The 15,000-nt window shown below is 47.4% G+C and overlaps 1 protein-coding gene across 3 annotated transcripts in view; it reads left to right on the top strand.

Annotated features, from left to right (window-relative positions):
- The window catches only part of tspan9a (tetraspanin 9a), a 192,196-nt gene that overhangs the window by 122,827 nt on the left and 54,369 nt on the right, over nt 1–15,000 (top strand). The window lies entirely within an intron of this gene.

The raw sequence follows: 15,000 nt of genomic DNA, 5'->3' as shown, positions 1-15,000 counted from the left end.
GAAGGGGAGATAAGGGGCTCATGTTTATTTCCAATGTTTGTGTCTTTCTCCTCCTAAAGGCGAAAGAAGGAATAGGCATGGCGAGTGTTTGAGAATGCAGACGCGTCACCTTCGCCTATTTCCTTCCGAGCGCTCGTCGCAACCGCCGCCGCCGCCGCCGCCGCCTTCAGCCGGCGGGCCCTCGCTTTGACTTTTAATGTCAACCTTTGCCGAACCGTTGTCATCAACGGTTTGGCCTCGGGGGAGACAGGCAAGCACTCTGTCTGCATGGGAATGGAGCTGCTATCGGCCCCAGACATCAGAGAGGACACGTGAGGGCCGAGACAGAGAGTGAGAGGGGAGAGAGAGAGAGAGAGAGAGAGAGAGAGAGAGAGAGAGAGAGAGAGAGAGAGAGAGAGAGAGAGAGAGAGAGAGAGAGAGAGCGAGCGGTCACAACACAGATCTTGCTAAATGATTACCAAGAGGCTTATTTACACAATGCTATTGTATGCATTGATTGATGATCCAGTTGGCACCTCTTAGTCTTGGATTTGCTGTTGCAAAAACTCTCCCCTCGACCGCACTATATTGTGGCTCAGCGGTGGGAAGACACAGCAACCCCAGTGTGAGTCACATGAGGTATTTATGAGGATTTTAGTGGCCTTTTTTTTTTTTTTTTTTTTTTTACACTGGCCTGTGTGTCATCTGACCAGCTGCTAGAAAATTGCATGAAAAAAACCTGCTGGTTTTTCCAACAGAAATCAGAAATCATGCTGACGAATATACATTTTTTTTTTTTTTTACGGAAAAATCAGTGTCGGCTGAATACCTTAGTCACTCAGCACCTCATTGATCCTGGCTTGTTTTGTGTCCACATCTTTGATGGCCTGTTTTTCTGGCTCATTTGCAGCAGGTAGTCACTGCAATCAATAGACTTGGGGGGGAAAAATGCCTCTTTGCTCTCTCGGATGTTCTGCCCACTTGCTGGTGTGAATGTTGATGCACTCCTGCCTACGGAGGTCTGGGCATGGCTAATGTTGCACGCTTAGCACTGAGAGGAGAGGAACGTGTGCGTAACGAGGTGTAGTCCATCATGTACCATCAGCGATCGGCCAAGCCAGAGATGTGCTGGATAAACGCGCTAAGAGCTTTTGAAAATCGGCTTGTGTAGTTTAACGGCGAGTGAAAAAGCTGCGTGGCCGCGGGGCTAATTGTTTGAATGCGGGCGTTCCATGTGGGCAGATGTCTCTATTGCACTTATCAGGCCCGTAAAACAGACGAGGCGCTCATAAAGGATGGCTCACGCGGATTTGTGAAGATTGCAGTTACGCACACCAGTCAGTTGCCTGCGAAAGGGTGGACATAGAAAATGCACTCGGTGTACGCATGCAATGCTAATATGGACAATAATCTCATTTCCTGTATTCAGAGGGCAGATCTCCACAGATTGAAGGAGTTGGTCTCGCTATGAGAGCTGTGAGAGTATCTGAACACCCTGTGTTCAGCCTCAGGCTGTTTACCAGTGGTGGCTGTGCAAGGAAATAGTTTTCCAAGAAAATGTGGATGAATATACATGAAAAGCTAGACGTAGTTCTCTTTTTTTTCAACATGCAATGGGAACTAATACCTGTCTGCCAGACTTTCGAGTGGATTTTCTTTTTTTTTTTTCATTCCCCAGGAGAGCTTAGTTTTGTGCTCACCAACCCACTGCTAGTGATTTCCCCCCGCTGAATTGGAAAACATCGGCTGTCAGAACGAGTTTTGTTTAAAAGCTCTTGCCAAGGCCACTGTGGTTAATCTTGATCTGAACTCCAGGGTCAGGCTGCTGTTCTCTGTACCTGCAGCCCAGGGTGGGCGGCTCCGGCCGGGGATGTTTGGGCCATCAGCGCTGGGGGTGTGCGGTGAGCGGCGGTGCTGGTGCCCCAGAGCAGAGTGCCACGCGTGTGACTGATTGACCCTGACAGACGTCACTCTGTCTCTTTCATTCGGCCTCTGAGGACCTGAGGAGCCTGGAGCTGAACGCTGAGCATCAAGCTCTGTTTACATTCCTCGCCTGGCCCCACAAAAAAAACGCCTGCCCGAGCAGTCACACGTGGAAAACACTCACAGGAGCAATTCATCACACAAGACGCATCATTATACACCACCCAGGAGGTGGAAAGACAGATAAATTGGACAAGATGACATCATCGAATAGCCAGTTATCCAAACAACAGAGGAGAAAAAGTTGTTGCTATTGTAAACTTTAGGAGTCGGTCACAGAAATGAATTTATTGCTTTATTAGGAAGCAATTTGATGTGAAACTGTGACTAGCACGCTCCTAACAAACGAGTGCACGTGTTTGATCAGTCAGGCGAGGCCCCTCACAATGTGACAGCGACGGGCTGTCTGCGGAGTGACAAAGCGAGTGTGCAGCCAGCGTGAAGGTTTAATGATATCGATTAAAAATAGTCAAACGAAGGGAACAAAAACCCATTAATGTAAATTAGAGGGAGGAAAAAGGAATACTGATTGGCACACAGAGAGCCATGTTGTTGGCAGAGCCCAGCTCTTGGCCAAGATGGCTGCATTTCTGTTAATTTGCGATGCCCCCCTTCATTCTGTTTCATGCCACTGAGCATGTGTGAGCTATGCTAATCATCCCCTGTTCATACATATATTGCAGATATGTGTCACATTTTTACAGTACTGCTGCTGTCACATTGGTGTTTTTCGGGATTTTAGGCAAAGAAAAAATCACTGCGGAGGTGGGCAACTAGTGGTCCTTTAAAGCCTTTATGATGGTGAAATATCCATCACCCACAGTACCTCACAGCATTGAAATCGGCCAGATTGCTGTACGTCTTTCGATTTATGGTCACAGTGACATGGAACAAAAGCCTTATTTAGGCAGAGGCAGTGAGGCTGTGTTCCTGGACATGCTGACCCAGCTATTTGGAGGGGACCTGTCGGAAGAGGAAGGGGCTGCGCGGGAAAGGGCCTTAATGCAGTCTGAGAGCGGGGTTAGCACAATGAAGAGACGGGTGGACCTTAATTGTGTGCCAGCAGCAATTTATGACGCCAGTCTCTGCGAATGCACACATAGCAGCTGGGGAAGTAGGGCACAGCAGGGCATTCCAGCAGAGGACCAGAGTGGAGTCTGATGGCAATGAGAAGTTATCGCAGGTGTGTGTGTGTGTGTGTGTGTGTGTGTGTGTGTGTGTGTGTGTGTGTGTGTGTGTGTGTGTGTGTGTGTGTGTGTGTTTGGGGGGAGGGTGATGAAAGAGGTTGGTGTAAAGGGGGTCAAAAGAATAAAAGAGAGGAGAGGCGAAGAGAGCAGGCGTTATACGCACATGAGATAAGAGGAGAGAAGACAAGAACAGATGAGAGAGGAGGAAAGGAGAAGAGTTTAGCAGAAAGAGTTTAACAGACGTGTGTGTGTGTGTGTGTGTGTGTGTGTGTGTGTGTGTGTGTGTGTGTGCGTGTGTATGCATATGCTTGTGTGTGTGTGTGTGTGTGTTGGGGGTGGGGGGATGATGGTGCAGTGCCAAGGGTGGTGGGGGGATCGAAAGCGCTGAGCAGGCAGAAGAGATGGGAGAGGGGGATGTTGGTAACCCGAGGCTTGTTCTTTACAGTGCCTACCAAATGAGGTGGGGGCGGGGTGGGGTGGGGTAATGTGGGGGGCGGAGGGACTCTTGACAGGAATACCTTTGGTTCCCCTCTTAGGTTCTTTTTAACTCCCATTAATATTATATAATATTTCAACAAGGCGCAGGCTAATAGCAGTTTGAGTTATGTGCCGCACCGCAGGGAATGGGATTGCCTTCTGCATTTACACAGGGTCTTACAAGGGAAACTGTCTGTTTTTTTTCTGTGTAATTATTGAATTATTGAGTCTTTCGCTGAAGGGATCGGATCTTCGCATCTCGTTTGTCGGAGATGCTTATTTTGTTTCGCTTGGGCAGCTGCAAATTCAGTCCTCCGAGTAAGCGCGCATAACAAAACCAAAATAAATCAGTTTTTTACTTGTGATTATTTACGTCTGCGAGCAAATTGCTTTGTGGGACTTCAACTCCACTAATCTTATTCATTTCCTGCTGTCGTCATGCAATAGATGAGCATAAGGTGAGGTTTGGCGGAAAGATATCTATAAGAATAATTCAGGTCTGTATCTCTTTGAACTCCACAGCCTTGGTGCCGTTAGGGTTTGGGGAGGGGGGGGGCGTTGCGGTCGGTCGAGGTGTCAGATCGGTTGCAGTGATGTTTGATGTCTGAGGGACAGGGAATGAATAATGCATGGTCCGGGGGGAAGACGTTGCTCTCAGCGCTGTCTGCGATTGGTTGACGGGTTTGTAGCATTTGGCCATAAAGCACTGGGTTTAGTTAAAAAGGGGGGGTTTGAGTGAGAGCGTTGAAGTCTAGCCAGGCTCACGTGTAAGGGAACATACCATATGCACAGGCACAGCTAGGGTGCAGACTAACACACTATCTGCTCCTGCGCCGCACAGCATGAAAGGAGTGTTGTACGCTTCACAGGTTTTGCCTCCCAAGGATGTCACTCACACACACACACACACACACACAGACACACACACACAGACAGACAGACACACACACACACTCTCTCCCCCAGCTGATGCTTACCATGCTAGCTGATGTAAGCTCGGCACACAGCCCATCATCTGGATGACTGCACTGCTTTCAGTACAGTACAGAGAGACGCCTGTGTGTGTGTGTGTGTGTGTGTGTGTGTGTGTGTGTGTGTGTGTGTGTGTGTGTGTTTTTCAACCTTCCACAAACATGAGCGCGTGATGAGAGTGTATCTGTGGACAGCCCATGACCTGGGAGAGCAGGCGTCTGCCTCAGCTGGAGGAAACTGCTGGTGCGTGCCCGTGCGGCGGTAATGTGACCCTTTCTAAAAAGGCCCGTCGTGATCTCCAGAGCTTGTGCTCTTTGAAATAATTGAGGACCTCAGATATGCCCTTCTGCCCCGGTATAATTGGGAGCGGATGACACAGCGTGGCATTATTATCTCGCTGCTCTGTTCCTTCCTCCAGTCTCTCTCGCTCCGCGAACTTTTACCAAAACACCGGGTCACGCTCAGGCGCCCGTGTTTGTCTCTTATTTACGCAGGAAGAGACGATAAGTTGGCTTGGTCAGCAGCGGCTCAGAGAAATTAGTTAACATGTGCTAGATCTTCATATGCGAGTACGTGCACGTTGCTTCATATAAGATGAGCCATTGTTTGTTCCCAGCAGCATTGTGCTCTGATCTGCCTCGTTTATTTCTCGTCTCTGTCCCGTTAGTGTGGGCAGACAGTCGCTCGGCTCTCCAGGAATTGCAGGCTTCGCCTAACCTTCCTTGGCAGCCAGATAAACGTTAACACGGACCATAAAACCTGTAACAATAAATTAGGCTCTCTTGTCGCCAGGAGAATAGTGCTCCCAGAGCTTTGGTCCTCAACTTAAACTCTGAACAGCAGTGGTGTTATTGGCAGTAAAAAAGTTCTAGAAAGTTCTAGAAACCGGGAAACTTGCATTAACATTTACTGTGATGCCCTTGAGTATATGCTCGGGGTGGGGTTGTTCTTGCCAACACAAATCAGTTACATGGAAGGGCACAGATAATCTTTTTTAAGATACTGGCTAGAGGTTGTTGGCTGGATAGAACATGATGGATATTCTTTTCAGACCTTGAAAATGAAGACATTTCACTTGGTCTCCATCAGTGTAAGGATGGGAAGAAGAGAAGCAGAGTAACACACTAGTCTATAAATCACTCCATAGTCATGCACCTGAATATATAACAGACATGCTCTCAAGGTACACACCCAGTAGATCCCTGAGGTCCTCCGGCACTGAACTTCTAACAGTTCCAAAAGCCAGGACAAAGAGACATGGGGAAGCAGCTTTTAGTTTCTATGCCCCCAACCTTTGGAACACTCTGCCAGAATACCTAAGAATGGCCGAAACGGTTGAAACCTTTAAACATGCACTTAAGACATACCTCTTTGATCTCGCTTATCACTCACTGTAAAATGTATTTAACATTTATGGAACATTTATTTATTTACTTATTTCTGTCTCTTTTCAAGTATTTGTACCCCCCCCCCCCCCCCCCCCGAGCAGCTGTCTCTTAGTTTGACGATAACTGTGCTGAGCAGTCCTTTATGGTGCCAGTGCGGTTAGTACGTAATTTCCTGTTCATTTATCTCTGGCAAAATCTGTGTCTTTTTATAAGTGTTTTGTAACTTGTAAAATGTATTTATTTAACATTAATGTAACATTTATTTATTTATTTACTTATCTGTGTCTCTTTACAAGTGTTTGTAACACCCCCCCCCCCAGCAGCTTAGTTTGACGATGACCGTGCTGAGTAGTCCTTTACGGTGCCAGTGCGGTTAGTACGTTTATTTTATTTTATTCATTTATCTCTTGAAAATCTTTTTTTTTTTTTACAAGTGTTTGTAAACCCCCCCCCCCCCCCCCCCTTTTCTTTCCTACTGTGAGGCGCATTGTGTTACTTCCTTGTATGAAATGCGCCGTACAAATAAAGTTTGATTTGATTTGATTTGATTTGAAGCAGGAAATAGAGGAGTTCACAGGAATAGGCATTTTGAACATTCATTCTGCTTTCGTTAAGGTTGATATTCAATGAAATTAGCTTGATGTGTATATCTGCTAATACAAATTTAGTGTAACTACAAATGGTTTCATGTGTTGAACAAGTACACAATATCTCATTGTCTGAATGCCAATAGATGTAGCATTATGAAGGTTTTGTAACTAAATTAGTTCAGCAGTTAAATTACTGCAAAACTAGATAGATATTTAATCTCTATGACTAAAGCCGAACTAACACTTATTGTTAGATCTCAGTCTGATCTCTCCCACTGTAATCCCAGTAAAGGGTATAAACCCTGAAAAGCATAACCTTGTGGGACCCTTATCTCATGTACAATAAGGTTATGTGCTTGCCTCTGCTTTTCTCAGAGAGCTTATTACGACAGAGCACTTGCGGTTTCGGCCCAAAATCCCAGTCCACTCTTTCCATCCCATAAACAGAATGCATTATCACTATCAGCTTGAGAAGGGCACCACACTGTAACCCAAGCACTTACAGCAGAACAAATGGGCTAGCAGCAGCTGCAACAATATACCACCAGCAATACACCAGCAGGAGCGGCCGCAGCCTCTCATCACAAAGCACAAAGGACTGCCGGGATTTGGATTACAGAGCCCTCAGCATTGAGTGAGGAACGGTGGGGCTCAGGGTCGCAGATTAATAATTGTGTTGAGAGCAGAGAGACGTGCTTTAATCTGCGAGCGCTGATCGTGTAGGTCTGCAGGTCTGCTTTCTGGCTGATGAAGCGATCAGTGTAGAAGCAGGCAAGAGAGTGAAGCAGAGAAAGAAAGAAAGAAAGAAAGAAAGAGAGGAAGAGGGAGATTTAGAGAACGATGATGAGCTTTTGTTCTATACTTTGGCTCCAGAGACTGTGTGTGTTGGTGTGAGTGTGAGAGACACTGGTTCGTTGTTCACTGTTCCTTATTGCACTGTCAGAGCCATCTTACTGCAAAGGCCATTCAAATGAGGGTGTACACAGCCCTTGTCAGCCGTGCGCCACCTTCAGATCTCCAGTCGGCACTCACTCCACTGACAGGGTGCCTCTCAGAAAGGCCAAACTCAAGCACCCAAAGTGTCTGCCACTAGAGAGCTCAGCAGGAGAGAGTGTGGAGGTAGGGAGAGGAAGAGAAGGAGGGATGGAAAGAAAGAAAAAAAAGAGCGGAATTCAAATAATAACAGGGCTCTTCAGCTGTTCTCCACGGGTTTTTCCCGATAGATGGGCCACTTGGTGGAGTCTGGAGAGGCACTTGTGTAAACAGGGTAGTAATCCTGTGCCGCGTATCTGCATGCTCTGCACTGAGAGTGTGGAAGTGAGGGAGGGAGGGAGGGAGGGAGCAGGAGGTGGCCATTTGCATGGTAGGAGTAGCGGAGGCACCTGTTGGCAGAGCTGGGCTGGCGTCCTCCACTGATTTATGAGAACCAACGGAGAGCAGTGTGCCTACCCCGCCTCGCCTCCCCTCACTGCTCACTAAGCCCACAGAGATTCATCTGTTCATCTATTTTCTGCTGTCATCCTATGTTTTTTTTGCCCCTGTTCTCTCTCTATCTATCTCTCTTTCTCTCTCTCTTCACCCCTCTATCATACTCTCTTGCTCTCTCTCTATCTCTCTCTCTCTTTCTCTCTCTCCACCCCTTTATCATACTCTCTTGCTCTCTCTCTATCTCTCTGTTTCTCTCTCTCTTCACCCCACTATCATACTCTCTTGCTCTCTCTCTCTCTCTGTCTCTCTCTTTTGTCCTCCCTCTCGTTCTGTCTCTCTCTGTAATTCTTTCTGGGCTTGCTTAGCCATGTTCTTTTGGCTGTGGCAGGAAGATAGGCTCAGACGAAGTGACATAGCGATGTCATTTTGGAGGACAGGCTGCTCTTTTGGCAGATGAAGTGTCTCAGGAGAGCCTATGCCTTCCATGTGGGTTAGCCAGAGAGGGAGAAAGAGAGAGAGAAAGAGAGAGAGGGACAGAGAGAGAGAGAGGGAGAGAGAAACAGGGAGAGAGAGAGGGAGAGAGAAAGAGAGAGGGAGAGAGAAAGAAAGAAGGAGGGAGATAATATGGGCAAATAGCCTCTTACTCTCACAGTTTCAGAGCTCCCCTGTTTTCAGCGATCACCTGTCACCCCGAGTCTCCTGATTAGTGAGCACCAAGCCGCCACCGCTAAGAATGGGGACCCACGCGGAGATAATGCGCTCAGAGCATTGACAGGAGGCCACTGCCTGCGCTAATCTTATGCTGGTACATCTCATGCGCAGGAGGTGGAGTATCGATCAGACACTCAAGCAGTATGTTTGCCTGGGAAGGAGGGAGGGGAAGGGGGGGAATGGAAGAGATGCTTGAATCATGGTCGTTTCACTGCAGCCTGTCGGCAGTGGTAAAAGAAAGCACTTTGTCAGAGCTATAATTTGTCCCAAAAAACGTTGGACACTATTGACCTTCACCTTTGTGATTAAGGTTACGCTTGAGAAAGCCTATACGCGGTGGCTGCCGTCCTTCCAATTCCATCTCGCAGGTTAAGACACCCAGCGTGGTGGTGGACAGGTATTTATAGCCAAGCAGCAAACCGATATTTCCTGCGGCCCGCGCACTTCTGCAGGGGCCAGCAGTCTCCGATAGCAGCACGTGGGCAGAGTATCACCTCCTGTGATATCCACATTTTTTATGTGTGCTGACATTCTTCCCATATGCGCTGGGCGGGATACGCGCGGTCAAGGCTTCATCAGGGGCCCAGACGGACGAGGACAAGCCAAGATTAACACTGAGGGAGGAGGACTTTGATGTGTGGTGTCAGCCCCTGGGGCCACAGAGACATATGGGCATACCTACACACACACACACACACACACACACACACACACACACAAACACACACACAGAGAGAGAGAGAGAGATAGAGATACAGACACATGTGTGCATTCTTGAACACAAACACACACACACACAGATAGAGATACAGACACACACACACACACACACTTATACACTCCCCCACATACATACACCAAGAGGTATAGTTATGCATACAAAAACACAAATGCACACAAACACACACAGATACACTCTCAGAAGTATTGTGATACATGCATACATGTGCACCCAACAACACACACAAACACACACACACACATACACACACAGATATGTAGCCCAAAAGTGTGCACACACAAAAGTATAAGGACACATACATACATGTGCAACCACCAACAAACTCTCACAAACACACACACACACACACACATATGCACATGCCAAAACACGTGGGCGAGTAAGCGTAGAGATACATATCTATCTCACATATATATGCAACTGCCTGCAAGCACTCTCCCACATGCTTACCTTAAGCAGGGATAAGGAGGAGATTTAGTCGTGCAGACATCCAGATGAATACCTCTGCTTGATTTTGATTGGGATGTCGCCTCCATCCCCTTAGATGGAAGACAGCAGCGGAGAGGATGACAACTCACCATAGCGACACACACGCATGTTTACTCCAGCTATTCACCCCCGGCAGAAGGACCCCCGTGCTGCTTTTTCCATCACCCCTCTGCCCTCCCCACCCCCCCACCCCCTCTTGCTCTAATATAAACGCAGCAACTCGGAGCATTTATAGGCGAGTGCTTGTCACGGCGCTTCACCCCAATCACCTCAGTAGAGCTAAACTCCTGGCGCTCCGACAGACATATGGCCTGGGGAAAGAAGGCCTCAGAAGAGAAGAGAGTGGTCACTGTTAAAGAAGAGATGTGAAAGAAAGAATATGACTATGACTCAAACCCACACACACACACACACACACACACACACACACACACACATCCTCCTTGCGTTCAAGCATAACTCCCTTGTCCCCTTGGTTGTGTTGTAATGATGTCTTCTTTACCGTGCCTCTCCCTTGCCAGTCTTACTCTTTCAAAGTTGTGTGCATCCCTCCCTTCCCCCTCACACACATATGGGCCCCATATCCATTGAAGCCATATCTCACTCTGAGATTCCCCTTGCCTCCCCTATCGGAAAACATCGACTGGCTTCAGTGATGTTTTGTGCGGTTCCTCGGAGGGTGATACATCACACTCCCTTTTTTTCCGAAGCTTTATGTGTGTTTGTGTGTGTTTGTATCCCACCCCTTATCATGTCTGGGCATTAAATCTTCAGCCCGCCTAGTGGCTTTTGATGCCTCCAAACAGCCATTGTAAAACATGCACTGGCTGCTGGTGGGGGAGCCTCTGAGGGAACATATCATGTTTGAAGACACGACACAGTAACATGTTCTGCTGTGATATCCCTCAGAGTGTAAACAACAGACAGCCCTTTCTCAATAAATAAATCCCAGTGTAATCGAACACAGCAAACGGGGGCCCGGCTAGGCCCTTCACGGAAATCTGCAGAGAAAAGCCGTCAGTGAGGCGCCACTTACTTTCTATTTTCTTTTTTTAATAGCACGGTGAACTGAATTATAATTTAATTAACGTCCCCTGCATGATGAATGGGCCGGAGAGTCTGGCCGGAGCCTTACTCTTAAAAAGAGGCAAGATGAAAGGATCTCACCACTAGATAAATCCCCCTTCAGGAGCCCTACTTGCACACGGGGGATGTATTCCCATTCTCACATGCTGCCCGTGTTCTTCTGTGATTATTTGTTTACAAGCACAGAATGGAGACATCTGCATTGCCTTGAACCACTGCATCACTTCATTTTTTTATTGATTTTTTGTTGCTCTTGAACACAGCATTGGGTTCCTTGTGTAGAGCAGTGTGGGGCCGTTGGCAGGCTGTGTTATGCCAGTAGGCATATGGTGGAGCCGCACGGTCACGTGGGCGATGGGCGACGGGAGACGTTGATGGCCTTGCTGTGTGAGTCACGTCGGAGCCATCATTGTCGGATGACAGCTCTATTCTGCGCCGTACGCAGCCCCGCTTCGATCTTCGCTCAAGGGTACAAAATGAAGAAGGGCGGAAAATCCGCTGTATGGAAGCAGGGAGGAAATCAGAGTAGCGTTCCCTCGAGGGAAAATGTTTAGAGCCTTGATTTTCGCAATCTATTATGCACACTCTCTAAAACATTCTGTTTATTTTCCCCCCTCAGCCTGGAAGTAAATGTGAAATGTGTTTTTAAAACCTTTTTTTTTGTTCCCATCGCGGAGATGAAGTGTGTGTGTTCGGCCAATTGGATTAACGCCCAGTGCAATATTCCGCTCAATAATTGTGTTTGTTGTCGTTATCATCATTACCCCTCTGCGTGGCCTCCTGGCCTGCAAGGGACAGAAAGCAAATGAAAGAGAGGCTAAATGATTAGCCATTTGTTACATAATGAGAGACAGAGAGAGAGAGAGAGAAGAAGAGAAAAAGAAACAAAGAATGCAGAGGGATGGGTACAGAAAGCAAATGTTTTCAATTTACTGAGCAAGCCTGGGGCCCATCTATCAAAACTCAACCTGATAAGAACTGAGAGAAGGAGAGAGAGAGGAAGAGGGAGAGAGGGGGTTTAGGCGAGACAGAAAGAATATGAAATTAATTTTGGTGTGTTTACATCCTCCACATGGAGGCCAATGGAGAGGTGATGGACAGTATTTTGAGACATGCCGTTAGATCCAGCTGCCAAACATGTCATGCATGCCAAAGGGATGCTGCCTCTTCGGGACTCAGTCTGGGTCAGTCTGGACCCAAGGAGGAGCGACCTGACCAGTGGATGGTCCGGTGCGACTGCAGGGTGTTAGGGGTCATTCACTGCAGGGCCTCTGGCTCACGCCTGAGTCTCTTGTCGGGAGGTCAGGTGTGTTCTTCATCAAGCCAGGAGCTCACTGTCAGGGAGAGAGTTGTCAGTTCTGCTCTAGGGCTATCGCTGGACCTGCTGCTCAAGAAGGTTCAAGAAGCCATTGCCCTCCAGTGTAACCACACTCTCTTTTCCTTTGTTCCATATGGCTCTCAACTCCCACACCTTTCCCTCTTTTTCTCTCTCACCTTTTTCCCTCCCTCCCTCCCTTTGAAAAAAAGCCATGTTGCCTTCGGCCGAGGCCTTATTAACCTTCAGCAAGCATTGAATTACCATTGAGAAGTTCAGCACTCGTCTTTTCCGCTAATTTCTCCTGTGGCTACTGACCTTTCAAGCCCCACCTAAAATAGCCCATGAATGGCTGACATTAATTTAGAAGGCAAATCTTTGGCGTGCGCTCGGGCCCAGCGAGCAATTGCGCTTTTGAAAGAGGAGAAGGCCATACCGGGTCAGTCAACGTTTCTACTTAGAGCAATTTGATTTAAACCGGATCGTCATTTTTAGGTGTTCCAAAGTGACATATTGTCAGGGAATTGGCTTGTCCCACGAGTACGTGTCTGTCAATGGTCATGTATGTTAGTCTCATAGTAGAAGGAGAGAGAGAAGGAGGGAGATGAAAGCAAAGGTGGGGGGGGGGTTGAGTGGTAAAGAGATGGAAAGATTGAGAGGTAGGGAGAGAGAGGAGGTTAGAGGTTGATTGGAAGAGACAGGAAGGGAGAAGAGGATGAAAGACGAAAAGAGGATGAAAGACGAAAAGAAGATGCGAAGGCTAGAGATGAAGAAGACAGAAGCAGGGACATGTAGAGATAGATAGATAGATAAATAGATAGATAGATAGATAAATAGATAGATAGATAGACATGAGGTTTGGACACCCTTCTCTCTCTCTGCGTCCTTTTATCACCCAGTTGCTGTCACAAGTAATTGTGTCCCTGTTCGTGTTCACCTGGTGTCACCTGTGTGCACACCTCTCCACAGTGAGTGTTTGTGTGTGTACGTGTGTGTGCATGTGTATTTGTGCGTTAAACCGTAGGGACATGTGATTGATTGGACCCCATCTCCTCGTAGCTGTTAATAAGCAGAGCTAGTAGCAGATGGAGACATGGAGAGAGAAAGAGAGAAGGAAAGAACAAAAGTGTGAGAAAGAGAAAGAGAGAAATTGAGTGGACGTGAAAGCCGCATGAGATTGAATTGATTGGCCGCAGTTGATTCAGTTTCTCAACCTGCCGCTTATTCCGGACCTGAAGTCCACATCTCCGGCACTGAACCTGAATGCCACTCACCTGGCCAGCATTGCACAGAAGCCTCTCACTGCCATTGTCTTCTGAGCAGATGACTGTGCCAGTGCTCATTGGGAGAGTGTGCGCGTGTTTGCAAGTGTGTGTAACTGTGTGACTGGTTAGTGGAGTGGCATTAGTTAAGTTCTTGGGTCACCAGCAGGAGGTGTGTGTGTGTGTGTGTGTGTGTGTGTGTGTGTGTGTGTGTGTGTGTGTGTGTGTGTGTGTGTGTGTGTGTGTGTGTGTGTGTGTGTGTGTGTGTGTATACTTGGCCCATTAATTATTGAGAATAGGAGAGCACAGGTGTAGTGTGAATAAATTAGGGAGGCTCACACTAGGAGCCATGTCATCAAGTCACAGCCCTCATGCTAAGTGTTTATATTTGTGGATTCAGCAGTCACACGCGAGACGGTCTGTGGCTTTATGTTGCCATAAAGGCTCAAAAATCTCAAGGGCAGGCAGGCCAAGAGCCGAGTCCGTTTGCAGTCATTTATTTTACTGCGTCTTAACAGGGTTTGCCTGAGATGATAATATATTGTGTATTTTTTTATGAGAATAAACACATGAATTTATATGCAGCCTATTAATTTGCACCCCCCAACACACACCCACCCGACACACACACACACACACACACAGACACATCCACGTCGCTCACCAAGTGTGGTGTATGTTATCGGATACCACATGTTCATTCTGTTATTACAGTAAGAGGAAGGCTTGTGAAGAGATTACACATTCGACTTGGACAACAGAAACTCCACACTAAGCAGCTTTGGGTCTTTTTCAATCAGGCCCAAATCTGGGTTTATTGCAAAGCCCAAACACAGGACTTAAGGTCTGAGTGCGCCGCTGCGCAGGCTCCCAGCTGCCTCCAGAATTAGTAGCATGCTGCAGTTTCTGCCCTTAATATTTTAGAAGGGAGCTGCTGGGCTAGACACACATACACACACGGACACACTCATACACACACATACACACTCACGCACACACAAAAACATTTTCTACCTCTTTTTCTCTCAAGAGACTCCAGCAGCGTCTCAGCATGTTACCTCTTTCTCTCTCTTCTCTCCCTCTCTCCTTCTCTCTCTCAGGAAACATACACAGTCAGATGTGCACACACAGACACACACACACACACACACACACCATCACACTGCCTGTAGCAAGGAAATCTGAAATGCATTTTTTTTTCTTAAATAGTTAGTCATGCAAAATGCTAACACTATCCCTCTCCCTCTCTCTCTCTTTCTCTGTATTTAGCGGTTATGTAGAACAACATGTCTTCAGTACACAGGAGGAGACGGCTAACATAGCCCAGATTGGCTTTTAGCTAATCAGAGAGCAATTACTGCTTACCATCTGATCAGAGAGGCTGGAGGGCT

This window comes from Clupea harengus, chromosome 3, assembly GCF_900700415.2.
Source record: "Clupea harengus chromosome 3, Ch_v2.0.2, whole genome shotgun sequence".
In the NCBI taxonomy this organism is placed as follows: Eukaryota; Metazoa; Chordata; class Actinopteri; order Clupeiformes; family Clupeidae; genus Clupea; species Clupea harengus.
This window is presented reverse-complemented; position numbering and strand designations above follow the sequence as displayed.